This window comes from Meriones unguiculatus, chromosome 18, assembly GCF_030254825.1.
Source record: "Meriones unguiculatus strain TT.TT164.6M chromosome 18, Bangor_MerUng_6.1, whole genome shotgun sequence".
NCBI lineage: Eukaryota > Metazoa > Chordata > Mammalia > Rodentia > Muridae > Meriones > Meriones unguiculatus.
In genome coordinates this window covers 19,320,706-19,325,413 of record NC_083365.1, presented here as the reverse complement: position 1 = coordinate 19,325,413, position 4,708 = coordinate 19,320,706, and positions in this window count along the sequence as shown.

Genomic DNA, 4,708 nt, shown 5'->3' with positions numbered 1-4,708 from the left:
CCCCTGCCTTTTTTCTGTACCTTGATAGGCATCTCCCTTAGATTGGGGAAATTTTCTTCAATGATTTTTGTTAAAAATATTTTCTGTGCCTTTGTCTAGGGTTTTTTTTTTTCCTTTCTTTCTTTTTTCTTTTTTTCTTTTTTCTCTTTGTAGGCTTGGTCTTTTCATAGACTCCCAGATCTCCTGAAAGTTTTGTATCTAGATTTTTTTATTTATTTGTTTATTTATTTATTTGTAATTATTTCAGATTTAACATTTTATTTGGCTGAGTTAATCATTTCTTCTACTTTGTCTTCAAGGTCTGAAAGTCTTACTTGCACATGTTATAAGCTGTTGGTGAGGCTTACCAGTGAGGTTTTTGTTTGATACTCTCCTCCAAGACTTTCATTTCTAGTTTATTTCAGCTTGTATTTTCATTAGTTATACTATTTCTACTTTCATACCTTGATTTAATTATTTCATATGACTGTGTTCTCAAGGTCTTCATTAGGCCATTTATTCATATCCTCTTTACATTCCCTTTGTTTTTTTTTTTTTTTTTTTTTTTTTTTTTAATTCAGGGTTTCTCTGTGTAGCCTTGGCTGTCCTGGAAATCACTCTGTAAACTAAGCTGACCTTAAACTCATAGACCTGCCTGTCTCTGTCTCCTCAGTGCTGGGATTAAAGACATGGGACACCATGCCTGGCTAAGGTTCTTAGACAGTCATAGTTGCCATTTTGAAGTCCTTGTCTTGTGCTTTAGCTAAATTGATTATTTCAGGACCTGTTGCAATAGGGCTTCCGGATAAGGCATATTGCCTTGCCCTTTCATGCTTGTGTTTTTGCACTGGGATCTAGTCATCTGGAATTATGATATTTGGAGTGTTTTGTGGTATAGATATTTGGTCTTGTCTTTGTTGGGTGAATGTTCCATTCCTTGTTTGTTTTTGCTCTCTGGATCCTAGGCTAATGTGATAGCTGTGGAGTCCCTGGAATAGAGTGCTTCTTTGGGTTGGCAGAATGAAAACAGGCTAGGAGGAAAGGCCTAGAGAGACAGCAGGAAAGAGCTAAGGAGACTTGGGTCTTCACCAAGAGTAGGATTCCCTAGGGAATAGAGGTAGGATGGGAGGGAGGGCTTCTGCAGGCTGGCTGTCCAGGACTAAGAGTAGTTCAGGAAAGACTGGAATTGAGCAGAGGAGTGATAGATAAATCCTCCTACCTGCATTCCGGCTCAGTGTGGCCCCTGCAGGTCCCTGGCAGAAAATGTTTTGGCAGACGACAACAGATACAAATGAAAAGGCTGAGAAGGCTGTTGGGAAATAGTTAAAGAAAATCTTGGGTCTGCACCAAGAGGTAGGTGGGAGGAGAGCCTCCTACAGGCAGGGTGGAGTAGGAGGAAGAGTCAGTCAGCAGGACAAGTGCTACCCTCATTTTATGGATGAAGAAACTGGAGCGTAGAGAAGTCTGGTTTTGCTTGTCTCTCTGAGGAGGGAGTCAAGATGGAGCAGAGCCAGGTTGTTTTGAGTGAGGTTGTCACCGTGAACTCACAATAAAAATATGTATGTGGTTTGGGGCAACCTCATAACTAACTCTACTGCTGTCTGCTTTATCTTATCCAGTCACCAAGATGAGATCAACTTTAACCTTGAATGCTGACTTTCTGAAGAGTTTGGTGACTTGGCAGAGGCTTTCTCTTTTTTTTTTTTAGTGGGCTCCTGCTCCACGCAGCATTTCTGAGTGGTTTGTTTTCCATCTTGTCTTGGTGATGGTCCAGCTGTAGGTCTGGTCCCTTCTGTTTTGTGGGGGTGCTGCTATGACCACTGAGTACCATGGAAGGTTCACTGTAATGTGCAATTATTTCTTCCTAGCAAAGACAAGACCAATCATGGATACAACACCCCAGTGGCAAAGCCGAGGCTGGTTAGAGAGCAAAGGAAAAGAGAAGCCTTGGAGTTGCGGTAGTGAGGATTGACAAGAGGAACACATAGTGACAGGAACACTAGTATTTGATACTAGTTTGGTGCTCCCCCCTCCTCCAGTGACCTAACACAGCAAACTATGGCTACATCATCATCATCATCATCATATCTGCAGGAGCAGCCAAATATGCATGTGACTTTGGAGAGTGCTACTGAACTGTTGTTTTCCATTACTTTTCTATGTTACCTAAAACTTGGTCATGATTTTTAACAACATCAGTCAACCAGATCCCTTTAGAGTTGCATCTTACTAATTACAACTGTTTGTTGTGTGTGACCTACACTTGCTTTGCAACTCTCCCTACAGGACTATTCTGATGAGGATTGCCATATGAATTCACAGTCTCATCCTGGGGACCACCTAAGATAGTGTAAGGCACAGAGCACAGCATCTCAAGTGCACAAAGATGAACAAATACAAGCAATGATGGATTCCCCATGCTGGCCAAAGCTGGTTGTGGTTTGGCATGACTGACACGTAGGAGGCAGGATAGTGGGCAGTGGAGAAAATGTAGCAGTGGGTGGTCAGTAGAGTGGTGACCATATCAGGGTTTTGAGACTTTTCCAAGAGAATGGACTTTATCCTGTGGGTCAGGTTCTGAAGCCACCCAGGATGGGGGAAGGGTATGGTCCAAGATGCCCCCAAATATAACACTATTTCCTATTTAACTAAATAGCCCAGAACACTCCGTGTCCTGCTTCACACCAGGTTTGGTGGTAGGAAGGTGGTCGTTAGTTAATTTAGTCAATTTTTAGTTAAAGGATCTTGAAATGGAAGGTGTTTGCAAATAGTTCCCATATACTAATGAGATGACCTTTTGAGATACCAAATTCCAGTCAGTGTCTTAGAGAAGGGCTTCTAGAGTCAAATATACATCCATGGCCAGTACACTGTAAGTTACATAATGCTTTTTGTTAGGGTTTTAAAAGTATCTCAGTCTTTGCTTAATATACTCACTCAAAGAAGCACAGGGAGAACAGAATGGACTGTGTTCTGACAATACTGAAATGCAAGCTGTAGCTGATTAAGGGCCTGATTAAGAATTTCCCCTGCAGCTGGCACAGATAAGTAAGCAAGTGGTTGGCCAGAGAATACACCTTATCTTCCTCAAGGTCCTCTTCATGGCAGGAATGAGGTCGTAGTTAGCATCACTGTCCCTACAATCCTTTAAGTAGTTAACAGGTTTCCTCTGGGTAGGAAATGGAGGCAGGTGGCAGGAAATGGTGGGGTCCCCTAAGGAAGTTGAGGGGGCCAAGTGGTTTTTCTTTAAGGTTAGGCTTATTCTCATGAGGCCTTTGCCATTTTTCTACTAAAAAAAAAAAAAAAAATCCCCCAAACTACTCTCTTACCAAGAAACAACTCAATATATTTTTTTTTGGGAAAAAAAACCACATACATATCTTGTCAGATACATATCTTGTCTGTTTCTTGTGGCGCTGAGGCTTGAATCCATGCTTTGTGGAAGGTAGGCAAGTGTTTTGCCACTGAGCTCTTTCCCAGGCCTCATTTTCTCTGTATCGTCAGCAGTTTGTTAAAATGAAAAATTACCAAAACCAAATCAAACCCCCACAAACCAATGTGCAGAAACTGGCAAGTAAAACACAGACCAAAGGAATTTGAAAATGAAACCAGAGCAAAGGTTTGGAAAACCATGTCTGCCAGGACAGGAGACATGGAGCTATTTGGTAGCCCTGAAGTCTCATCTTGGTGTCTCCTGGGCAATACCCACGGATGAACTGTGCTTTCTGTAATTTTCTGTAAAAGCCACATGAAGTCTGTTAAACCACAACGCTGCTCAGAAGACTGCATCTTCTGTAGATTCCTAAATCCCACAATCTTAAACATGAAGCATGCGGATTATAGTCACAAGACTGTAGGCTTCCCATTGTTCATAGTCTTATTACATTTTACTTAGTTTTTGTCATAACAAGCGAGAATGTAAAAGTGTAGCCTTTTTGTTGGAAGTATGCTTTCATGGCTGTGGTGAGCATGTGCTATGCACACTGCTCGGTGGAAACTTGGAGAGAACACTGTAGGTGGTAAGATGGGAAATCTTGCTACTCAGCTATTTCTGCCCTGGACCCCAAAGTGGTTAAAACACACCAAGGAAAGAACTGGTCGTAAAAGATGCTTACGTTTCATCAGGTACACAGCTTCCAAGTAGGAGTCCTGCATCATGCTGTCTCAACGAGACATGGCAAACTTTTCCTACCAAGTTCCCACGGTAAGGGCTTTCATCCCAGCTACTCAACTCTGCCATCGCAGCATGAGAGCAGCCACGGTGACAAAGCTCGATGAGTAAAACATTTTCCCAGGGACATGACGGCCACTGGAACTTAGTGTTCACATAATCTCCACATCATGAAATAGCACACTGATTAAAAGCATTAGAGAGGCAAAATCCACATGGCTGTCAGCAAGATCTGGGCAGGGAGGGTTTTCACCACTGGCCCAGAACAGAAGAGTGGATAGGCTCTGCTCAGAATTTTAACACAGTCTGACCTTCATGGTAGCTTCTGTCCCTTTTGCAGGTTTTCTGTCAGTGGAGGGCATTACAAGTGACTGACAGCAAGAGAGAAAGGTTTTTTTAAATATTTTATCCTATCTAGGAGATTTTTTTTTTTTTAAAAAGGCTTATTTCTAAAATACTGAAGAGGACACTGGTTTGAGACTACAAAGCTACATAAGAATGTTTTAAGGCTTTCTACCATTAATTAATGAAAACAGCAGAAATTTAGGAGACTGTACA